This window comes from Physeter macrocephalus, chromosome 11 (assembly GCF_002837175.3).
Source record: "Physeter macrocephalus isolate SW-GA chromosome 11, ASM283717v5, whole genome shotgun sequence".
NCBI lineage: Eukaryota > Metazoa > Chordata > Mammalia > Artiodactyla > Physeteridae > Physeter > Physeter macrocephalus.
This window is the reverse complement of record NC_041224.1, coordinates 49,276,668-49,288,468: the sequence shown is the minus strand read 5'-3', so window position 1 is coordinate 49,288,468 and position 11,801 is coordinate 49,276,668. Positions and strand designations below refer to the sequence as shown.

General features: G+C 40.8%; 1 long non-coding RNA gene across 3 annotated transcripts in view; it reads left to right on the top strand.

Moving 5' to 3' along the window:
- Positions 1 to 456: 456 nt before the first annotated feature.
- LOC114487136 (uncharacterized) overlaps positions 457 to 11,801 on the top strand; it is a 65,117-nt gene continuing 53,772 nt past the window's right edge. Inside the window, exons 1-5 of one of the 3 annotated variants that reach the window (XR_003681882.2) lie at positions 457 to 606; positions 1,747 to 1,786; positions 3,689 to 3,768; positions 8,064 to 8,168; positions 10,558 to 10,691. This is a non-coding gene — a long non-coding RNA (uncharacterized lncRNA). Of the gene's footprint in view, positions 607 to 1,746; positions 1,787 to 3,688; positions 7,431 to 8,063; positions 8,169 to 10,557; positions 10,692 to 11,801 lie in introns of those variants that run through there. The other 2 variants (XR_008618562.1, XR_008618561.1) reach the window with 2 other exon arrangements.

The window sequence follows — 11,801 nt, the reverse complement described above, 5'->3', positions numbered from 1 at the left end:
AAAGGACATAAGACCCAACTTGAAGAAGCTGCCACTGGCCAGAGATGGAACTATTAAACTCCATAGGGATAATAACTTCATGGGATTGACACACTGAAAATGTTTTAATCCATGAGTTTTAATGATCCTAAAAAATTAATTGGTCACCTTTTGAGGGTGATAGGCAACCAACTTATTATTTTTAAAACTGGGTAAAGGGAAAGAATCAAATATTTATCATGCCTTTCCTATGTGAGCTATACTACTGCATAATCAAATAATAGATGAGGGGGGGCTACTCTATATAGAAATGTTCTAGCTAATAAGTAAGGGAGTGATAAAATTGGAATATCATCATTTTGCAATCCCTAATGAATTGAATGGATCTAGACAATGGGCATTGACAGCTACTAATATCACAAAGAGAGAAATAAAAAGACATCATGTGCCCCAATATAGAAGAGTACAGTTCACAATTAAGTAGCCTTGCCTCCAAAAATTAAACTGAAATCTAATCAAGTCTCTGTACCCAATTACCAATTTACAGGAAGTACACAGATCATGAAACATGGCATCATGGCGATACAAGCAGTAAAATCCAGAGTCTGGGAAACTACAGGCCAAACAGTTGAGTTTCTTTAACAAATAACTTTCAAGGAAGAAAAAGAAAAAGCAGTGGAAGGAGAACCTGTAGATTAAAAGAGACTTTTTTAAAAGTTATATTAAAGTTCATAGTAAATAAAAAATAGAAGAAAGTTAACTATAGTGTTTAGAGTTGCACACTTGGGTGATAAAATATAAAGAGAAGCAAGGAAATGGTTATCATAAAAATGAGAATAAGTGGAAATTCGAATGGCTTCTGGGGTAGCTGCCAAAGTTCTGTTTCCTCATCTAGGTGGTGGTTACAAAGGTGTTTGCTTACAATAATTTATTAAGGTATTCTTTATTTTATGTGGTTTTCTGTATCTGTTATGTTTTACATTTTTCAACGTTATTTTTTTAAGTAGTATATTGAAAATTGACCAATTATAAGGAAATTTGCCTTTCCTATATCAACTGTATTTAGAATAACCAAATTGCCAACGTGACACAGGGAAAATTTTTCTTTAGTAAAAAATTCCAAATAATAAGTGTGGAAGGAGTGATAAAATTAGAAAATCACCACTTTGCAATCCCTACCCCTAATGAAATAGGAGCTTCAGGCAAATTTCATTAACGGAATAAACCAGTAGGTAGTAGATGAATAGGAAATTTTATAATGGAAGAATCAGGCTGTCACCACCTGAACCCACGTACCAGTCTTTGCATTACTATTAATAAATGTGGGCAAGTAAGATATTAGGATACTTCTATTCATAAATACAGGAGATAAGGGAACAAGTTAAATAACACCCCCAGGAAAGCAACCAGACCAATACAGAATCAGGAGCATTCTAAGGGATGACTTGCATGGGTATCTCAACAAGACAACAGCATAAAGAAAAAAGGTGGGGTGAGGAGGGCTGCTGTGGATTAAAATAAACTGAAGAGCTATAAAAACCACATTCCGTGTGTGGACCTTGTTTAGAACATGATTTAAACAAGCCAGCTAACCAAAGACATTTTTTAGATAATCAGGGAGATTTTACTTTATTTTGTTTTTTAATTTTTATTTTATCTTGGAGTATAGTTGATTAATAATGTTGTGTTAGTTTCAGGTGTACAGCAGAGTGATTCAGTTATACATATTCATGTATCCATTCTCTTTCAAATTCTTTTCCCATTTAGGTTATTACGGAATATGGAGCAGAGTTCCCTGTGCTATACAGTAGGTCCTTGTTGGTTATCTATTTTAAATATAGCAGTGGAAATTTTAAGATGGACTGGGGATTAGTCAATCCCAAAGAATCATTAAGTGTGATGATGGCATTTTGTTTGTAAGAAAATGTCCATACTTTTTAGAGACGCATGCTAAAATACATAGAATTGAAAACACAGGATGTCCAGGATTTACTCTGAAATACTTTGGCAAAAGACAGAGCGGAGGATAGAGGAAGAATGATAAAATCTTGACACAGGCATACCTCAGAAATATTGCAGCTTTGGTCTCAGACCACTGCAATCAAGTGAATATTGCAATAAAGCGAGTCACATGAATTTTTTGGTCTTCCAGTGCATATAAAAGTTATGTTTACACTATACTGTAGTCTATTAAATGTGAAATAGCATTATTTCTAAAAAAAAAAAACAATGTACATACCTTAATTTAGAAATAATGCTGTTGGGAAAATGGCACTGGTAGACTTGCTCGACTCAGGCTTGCTACAAACCTCCAATTTGTAAAAAACACGTTATCTGCAAAGTGCAATAAACCAAAGCACAATACAATGAGGTATGCCTATAATTGTTTAGTCTGGGTATGGGGCTTATAGAGATTCACTGTTTTGTTTTGTTTTACTTCTGTACATGTTTGAACATTTTTTCATTTACAAGGGGTTTCATGATTCTCCCTTTTATTAAATAAGAGATTTGAAATATGGAACTCAAAATCCAAGCTTTTTAGATGGTATTCATGGCATTGCACAATCAGCTCCTTCAAGCCACATGAGCTGAAAAAGAGGGCAGGCATAGATTCCCAAGGGAAAACCATGGTGCTGCTTCTAGAAGAAGGAGAATCAAAGCCAGGCAAAAATCATAATAGATGCCCACCATTGTTCCCACACAACTTTTTGAGCTTCATCTTACAAAATGCATGTAGCCAAACAGGACCACGTGCTGTGTCCTGAGTAGAGTGCATTCCTGTGCCTGTTAATCTTGCTCAGGCTGTGCTCTGTACTTCTTTTTTCTTTAACTGAGGTCATACTTTCCTTCAAAATCCACCGCAACTGCCATCTTAGGGGTAACCTTTGCCTTACAAGCCTATAAAATAAGAAGACTCCTGTGGCAATGGATTCGGCCTCTGTGATAGTATTCTGCCTTGTATGGGCAAACGTGCGTATCCATAGCCCCCACTAAATTGGAGGCTCCCGGAAGGCTCCTTTCATTGTATACCTCAAAGAATGGAGCCCAATGAGCTGTCTATAGCAAGGGCACAAACCTTGTTTGCCTAATTGAATTAACACCAGTGATTTTCAGATTGAGTTTCTCAACAAGGCACAAAGTATTAATAAGCTAAGAACTTGTCATCTTTCATAATAGCGAATAAATGGAACATTTATTATCCAATATCTCTTGTCTGTTTAAAGACATTGGATATCGTTTTAGTTGAAGTACTAGATATTAGATCCAAATTGTCTATAGCCAAGATGCCTGCTTTGAGGTCTGTAGGGGTAGACTGAGAAGTGTTTGCATTTTGAAATATGTTAATTTTTTGCCAACCACAGCAGATGGTCACCCTTACTGCTTGTAACAGACATTTAACTGATTTGACAATAGCCTTATGGTCTTTCTGGTAGGACTCCAAATATTTGCATTAAACAGATCTTTGATTAAACTACTATTTTATCATGTGAGTCTGTAAATGGTAACATCCTCAAATCTAACTGAATTCCAATAAGAATATAACATTTTTATATTTTTATTTTTGTGATTGGAGTCTACTCTTGTCTATGTGAAATTATGCTATGCAAATGTATATTTTTTTAATTTAATAAGCCCCTTTTGAAAGGAAGTCTTGACATAGGCTTGTGTTTGCATTTGCAAATCAGAACTGCTTCTCTCTCTTGTCTAGGTGATGTGGTCCTACATATGGAAGGTGGGCTTCACCTATCGGAAGGAAGCAGGAGACACATTCATTGAGCACTGTGGCAGGTACCTTCATTTAACTTATTCCAAAAAGCCAAGGTCAATGTGGGCCTTTGAACATAATCACAAAATGAGGAACTAGTTCCTCCACTTGTCCATGATCTACTCCCCACCTACAGGAACTACACACCAAATATTCCTGGATCTTTAGATCCTGATATCTCAGAGAAGTTAGACCACTCCCTCCTTGTTCAAATGGGAAAACGGGGTTTGGAAAGGTGAGAAAAGTGATGACTCAAGACCAATACTCAGGCCACCTGGCCCCTGGCCTCCAGTATAAATTCAGGGCCTCCCTGAGAACATGAAGCTGCCTGAAGTTAACCCACACTTGCAGTTCACTGTTACTTGCAGCTGAGAGCACCCTAAACTGTTATGCTTCTCTTACCCCAGGTCTCTTCCCCACACACACCTCTATTTCTGTGTTTTGGCCTTTCTCCAACCATTTTTATAATCAGACAGCATTAAATGTAGGGGTGTGTGTGAATTTTGAGTGAGGACAAATCCCCCAGCAAAGAGACTTCCATTAAAACAAATTCATACTTGTTTCCTTATCTCTATTCCAGAGGCAGAGATGCCCAGCAGAATGGTCTTCCTGAATGGATTTGCCTAGTTATAATAAATCTGGGGGTCTCTGGGAACGGGAGAGCTCACTGCTTTGCCTGGAAACCAGTCACCTGGTCTTCTGCCCCAATAACCACATCATCGATTCCATTGCTCACTCATGAATAAGCTTTGTGCTGAGTGATTTTGGCCCCATGGCCCTGATCCCTTAAATGAATGTCCAGGATATGACAGCCCCCAAACACATTAGTCTTCTTCTAGTTCTGGATGGCAAATATTATATAATGCTTAAGGCTGGACTTGTTCCTAAGCCCTTGAAGTCTTCAGGTTCCTTGATACCAGGGACAAAACCATTAAAAGTCCTTATTAATTTAATTCTGCCAACAGACTAGCAACTCCCCAGACTGATAACAAAGCCAGGCAAAGCAGCTGTCAGTTTGAGGGTGGCATCTGTGGAGGCAAACTCCTGCTCTCCCTGGCTTCTTCTTGATCCAGGCAGAGAACATAAAAATTTGTTGCATCAGAAACCTGATTGAGCCCCAGATCAAGGCAAAATGTCAATGCTTACATGAGCTCTGCACTTCCCATCTCCTACCTTGGGCTATAATTAGCAGTCAGGGAAATCAGCAGGAGGTATGAGAGCATGTCTTTAAAATTGAATGGAAATCAATGGGGAAATGACTTGCTTTACCGAAATCTGTTCCACATGCAAAGTTCCAGGAATATTTTAAAATAAGGTCTGTTACAGGTTAAATGCAACATCTAAATAACCTTCAGATTATATAGCCAATGACATTTCTAGATGATCTTTAAAGTGCTTCCCATCATATCCCTTTCTAAAAGATGTAGGAGAAGTAGGAATATTAATAAATTAGTTCATACTTATGAGTATTTCTCACAGTCTTTCCAATGCTCTTCAGTCCCTTAATAATCTACATGTAATTTTAAAACTTTTTATTATGGAAATTTCAAACAGATATGTTAATGAACCTTCATGTACCCTTAACCCAATTTAAATAAGTATCAATTCACAGTCAGTCTCATTTTCTCTGTACTCCAATCCATTTTCCCCATGTTCTCCAGATTATCTTGAAACAAATCTCAAGTATATCATTTATTTTAAATATTTCAGCAAGCTATAACCATTGTTCCGTCCAGTTCTCAAAAAGACTTTTTCTGGATCACTCCTGATTTTTAGTAGTCAATAGTTGTTTAAAACTTTGATACAGTTTCTATAAAAATAAACATATTTACTTATAAATTTCTTTACGCTGATTTAGTTAGTTCATCCATTTGTTCATTCATCACACGTCAGAAACATTTATTGGGAATTCCCTTGTGGTCCAGTGGTTAGGCTCCTTGGTTCCACTGCAGGGGGCACGGGTTCAATCCCAGGTCATGGAACTAAGATCCTGTATGCTGCACAGCCAGAAAAAAAAAAAAAAAAAGAAAAAGAAAAAGGTTATTAAGTACTTTAGTATGTACTGGACCTACTTGGAATTCTGGGAATACAGCTATGAACAAAGTAGACAAGAACCCCTGATATTATATTTTGGTAGGGAGAGGAAAATAGTAAACAAATTAGAAAATTCATAAACAGATTTATTTCAAATGTCAAGAAAGGAACAAGGTAATGTGATAGTGACTCGGCCTGGTGGAGGGAGGGGAGGTGTGACATTTTAGCTGATACCTGAAGAATATAAAAGAACAGCAATTTGAAGACTGGGTATAGAGTGAACCAAGCATAGAAAATCAAAAAGACTGAGGCAAGGAAGAGATTTCTGTGTCAGGGAACAGCAAGGAACACAGTGTAAATTCAGCATAGTAAACAAGGGAGAAACTGGTCAGACATACAGCTGGAGAGTGTGGTAGACAGTGACCCCCAGCAAATCATCCCTTCCAATAGTCATGTCCTTGGTATCCTGCATGCCACACAGCCAGAAAAAAAAAAAAAAGAAAAAGAAAAAGTTTATTAAGTACTTAGTATGTACTGGACCTACTTGGAATTCTGGGAATACAGCTATGAACAAAGTAGACAAGAACCCCTTATACTATATTTTGGTAGGTAGAGAAAAATAGTAAACAAATTAGAAAATTCATAAGCAAGTTTACTTGGTCGTGCGCTTTGCTTTGGCCAGTGGGACATTAGCAAGCATGGTAAAAGGAGACTGGATAAGCACTTGCACACTAGAGCTTGTCCTCTTGGAACACTCTCTCTGGAAGCTAGCCACCATGCTGAAAAGTGACTTGAGCTAGACTAGTGAGTGATGAGGGGCCACATGGAGACACCCTCTGGAGGTTGAGAGTTCACCTTGGACAGTGCAGCGCCACCGAGCTCCTAAAAGAATGTGGTCACATTACTGCAGTCGACCCACAAAATCATGAGAAACCATCAATCACTGTTTTTAGTCATTGTGGGGGGTGGTTAATTACATGGCAATAGAAAACTGAAACAGAAAGTAGCACCTGGAAGTGGGGTGCTTCTGTAACGGAAACCTAAAGCAGGTGATTTTGAGGTTGAGCCATGGAGGAAGGCTGGAAGGGTGGCAAAGGCAGTGAGGAAACTGAATGCTGGAAAGATGGTCATCTGTGTTGTAAAGCTGGGGAACAACTGGTAAAGCTGATGACTGTGGTAGCATGTAAGATAGAAAATGTATTGAATGAACTTGTGGATCTGTCCAAAGGAAACTTCCAAGTAGAATGCCAAAGGGGCTAATCTGCTTCTTTTAGCTGCCTGTCATAAAATATGGGAAGGAAGGATGAATGAGAATTTCAGTTTTCAAGCAGAAAAAGTAATAAATGGCCTCAGGATGCTGCCAGCAAAATGTGATCTTAGTCAAGATCAAGTTGAGGGTGTGGCTGTAAGACCTATTTTAAGACATCAGAGCCCAAAATGCAGAGGGCCTGTTCCCAAGAGATGTGTGGATCGGTGTGTGACTCTTGTCTAATGGAGTAGATTATAATTTACCATACAGAACATCCACAACATTTTAAAAGGAACTGTACACACTTACAGTAAAGGAACAAAGACGGTTGAAAATGAAAAGAGACCTCTGGGCTCCCACCTTTTCATGAGCAAGAAGCAGACTGAGAAATCAGCCTCAAAGATGAACCATTTCTGGGCTTCCCTGGTGGCGCAGTGGTTGAGAGTCCGCCTGCCGATGCAGGGGACACGGGTTCGTGCCCCGGTCCGGGAAGATCCCACACGCCGCGGAGCGGCTGGGCCCGTGAGCCATGGCCTCTGAGCCTGCGTGTTCGGAGCCTGTGCTCCGCAACGGGAGAGGCCACAACAGTGAGAGGCCCGCATACCGCAAAAAAAAAAAAAAGATGAACCATTTCTCATGGAAAAGGAAAAAGGTCTCAGAGGACACAGCCAACAGCCAAGAACAATGGATTGAGGAAAAAAGTGAACATATTAGAAAATTCATAAACAAGATCATTTCAAATGGCAAGAAAAAAAAACCAACAAGGTAATGTGGTGGTCATTTGGCGGGGTGTGGTGGAGGAGGGAGCAGAAGCAGGCCCCAGCCAAGTAATAGTCCCTCCCTCCAGACCTAGGGAAACTGGCAGCATGTGTACAGCTGGCTTTTAGAACTGCTAAGGACCCGTGCCTGCTACGTGCCTTTAACGTCCTCTGCCTGAGAACGGGAGCATCCGCTGCTACCTTATCCCTCTCTCACCACTGCATGTGGGCTTGGGGGAGGGGGTTGGTGATGGTGGCTGATAACTTGAATTTTTAGTTCACAGGTTTCCAGACTGAGAAAAGCCACACCCAAGCAACCTCATCCACATCCAGACCTGATCCAAATGATGATATTCTGGGCACTGAGCAGCTGCCATACTGGGTGAGACTTTGGGAGGTACTGGAAGAGATGAATGTGTTTTGCATAAGGGAGAAATGCCAATAATTTATGGCCAGAGGATGGATTGCGATAGATTATAAAGATGGCCACAAAGTGCTTCCCTGGTGGTGCAGGGAAGAATTCGCCTGCCAATGCAGGGGACACGGGTTCGAGCCCTGGTCCGGGACGATCCCACATGCTGTGGAGCAACTAGGCCTGTGAGCACAACTACTGAAGCCTGTGCACCTAGAGCCTGTGATCCGCAACAAGAGAAGCCAGCACAATGAGAAGCCCACGCACCGCAATGAAGAGTAACCCCCGCTCGACCCATCTAGAGAAAGCCCGCGCACAGCAACGAAGACCCAACGCAGCCAAAAATAAATTAAATAAAATAAATTTAAGAAAGAAAAAAAAAAGATGGCCACAAAATCTTTTGTGTCCTCGCATAGAGACCAGAAGTCTATTTCTCCTCCCCTTGAGTCTGGGCTGGCTTCGTGACCTGTTTTGACAAATAGAAGCAACAGAAGTGATACTGTGCGAGGTCTTAAAAGACTGTGCAGCTCCCACGTTTGCCCCCTTGGAGCCCCAAGCCACATGGAAAGAGGTCCAGCCACCCAGATGGAGAGCTGAAAGGTGCCTGGCTCAAAGAAAACTGTTTCTCTGCTCGTAGCACTTCTGATGCCAAGTGTGTAGATTTTCCACACCAAGCAATTCTCCAATTCTCTGTGCACACCAAGTGGTGTCCCACAGTTTAATTCAATTCTGACATTATTAATCTAGAGTTAGCACACAGGTTAAGGGATCAGTCCCACTATGCAAAAGTGGGTCCCCAGGTTACCCACACTTCTGTCCAACTTCTGTCCAACTTCTGGCTACGAATCAGGAGTTCCCACGACCCTCCCCTCAGGTTTTATAATTTGCTATAATGGCTCAGAACTCAGGGAAACACTCTGCTTATTATAAAGGATACTGTAAAGGGTACAGAGGAACAGCCAAAGGAAGAGGTACATGGGGTGGGGTCTGGAAGAATCCTGAGCACAGGAGCTTCTGTCCCGTGAATTTGGGGTGTGCATCCTCCCGGCACATAGACATGTTCACCAAACTAGAAGCTCTCTGAACAATCTATAGTTTAGTCATTTTATGAAGGTCCCATTTTGTAGGTATGATTGATTAAATCACTGGCCATTGATGATTAACTCAGTCTCCAGCTTCTCTCCCCTCCATGGAGGCTGGGGGTGGGACTAAAAGTTCTAATCCTCTAGTCACTTGGTTGGTTCCTCTGGTGACCAGCCTGTATCCTGGGGCTTTTGGCCACCATTCATCTTATTAACATAAACTCAAGCATGGTTGAAAGGGGTTTATTGTGATTAACAAAGATGCTTCTCTCACCACATCACTCAGGAAATCACAAAAATTTTAAGAGCTCTGTGATAGGACCTGGGACGAAGACCAAATATAGATGTCTTATTTTATCACAGTGTCACACTGGCCAAGCCCTTGATGTTCCAGCTGTCACAGTGAGACACCAGACTTGTGGGAAAACCTGTCTTGAATTCCCAGCCTCAGGCAAAGAGCTGTACTGCTAAGTCCAGCGAACCCAAATTGCATAGCTGTGAGTAAATGCACAGGGGTTGTTTTAAACCACTAAGTTTTGGGATAGCTAGTTACAAAGCAATAGATGAATGCAACAGAAATATAGTGATGACTAATGATAGCTCCAGTTCTTTGGGGTTCACCCTTCAAAAGGTGGAGGTTTTGTCTGGGCTCACTCATAGGGCTGCATTCAGCTGGAGGGTTACCTGGGCTGGAAGGTCCGAGACAGCCTCTGTCACAGGGCTGGCCATTGGTTCTTCTCCTTATGTCCTCTCATCTTTAGTAGGCTAGACCAGTTTCCTTACATGGTGGTCTTAGGGCAGTGTTCCCAGAAGGAAAAACCAGGAGCTGCAAGGCTCCCTGAAGGTGAGTCTCTACGGACTTATACAGTGTCACTTCCACCACATTCTATTGGTCAAAGCAAGTCAAACAGTCAGCCCAGATTCATTCAAGAGACGGGAGAGAACCAGGTAGTTTCTTTTCTCATCTTATTGATGAGAAGAGCCGCAAAGTATTGTGGCCAAGTTTTTCAATGTACCATCATATCACAAAAATTTTAGTGAAATGCCAGATATTTGTGCTTAGGAACAGAACTGGAATGACTGTACACAAAATAACATATATGACATTTAAAAATTAATCTAAGAAAGCATTATATCATCATTTTTACTTTAGCCCTAATGCCAAAACCACCTTAACTTTCTTTTTTTCTTTATTTTTAGAAAGCCAATTTTAAAAGATACCAAATACTAAAATAGGGTCTCTGAACTGTTTTATGAGTTACCAAACATTTCCTCAGGTCTTGAGATCATCCTGCATGGACCCCATCGCTGGTGAGGGCTTTTCTGCCCCTGAAATCCTTTTAAGCCTGGGGAAAAGAGAGTAAGGAGAAAGTGGAATGCGAAAGCAGCAATCAGCTGGAAATTCTGTCAGGTAAGACCTCTAGATCATTGGGTAGGTCCCGATCTATCAGAAATCGTGCTCTAAAAACTTCTGTAAAGGGGCTTCCCTGGTGGCACAGTGGTTGCGAGTCCGCCTGCCGATGCAGGGGACACGGGTTCGTGCCCCGGTCCAGGAGGATCCCACATGCCGCGGAGTGGCTGGGCCCGTGAGCCATGGCCGCTGATCCTGTGCGTCCGGAGCCTGTGCTCCGCAACGGGAGAGGCCACAACAGTGAGAGGCCTGTGTACCACAAAAAAAAAAAAAAAAAACTTCTGTAAAAACCTACATTTCAAAGTGTTAAGCTTAACATTTCTGGACTTGTCCTTGAATGATTAATAGTTAGAAATGTACTGAGAACCAGCTCTTGTAGAGAATCCTTTCGTTCACAAATTCCACAAATATGGGTTTGCTAAACTAGAAGAATTAGAGACTATCTGCATTTAGTCCAAGATATTTATGTCATGGGTCATAAAGCAATGGTGACACTTATCTAAGCCTGATAAAGGACACTTACCCATTTACAGGAATCTTTATGATTGTTTGTAGCATCTTTTATAATCTAGAGAAATTTCTTGCACATAGTGTTTTGATCAAAAATGCTATAAGAGGGCTTCCCTGGTGGCGCAGTGGTTACGAATCTGCCTGCCAGCTCAATATCAAAAACACAAACAAAGCAATCCAAAAATGGGCAGAAGACCTAAATAGACATTTCTCCAAAGAAGAAGAAAAGGGAACCCTCTTGCACTGTTGATGGAAATGTAAATTGATACAGCCACTATGGAGAACAGTATGGAGGTTCCTTAAAAAACTAAAAATAGAACGACCATATGACCCAGCAATACCACTACTGGGCATATACCCTGAGAAAACCATAATTCAAAAAGTCATATACCACAATATTCATTGCAGCACTATTTGCAATAGCCAGGACATGTAAGCAACCTAAGTGTCCATCAACACATGAATGGATAAAGAAGATGAGGCACATATATACAATGGAATATTACTCAGCCATAAAAAGAAACGAAATTGAGTTATTTGTAGTGAGGTGGATGGACCTAGAGTCTGTCATACAGAGTGGAGTGAAGTAAGTCAAGAAAA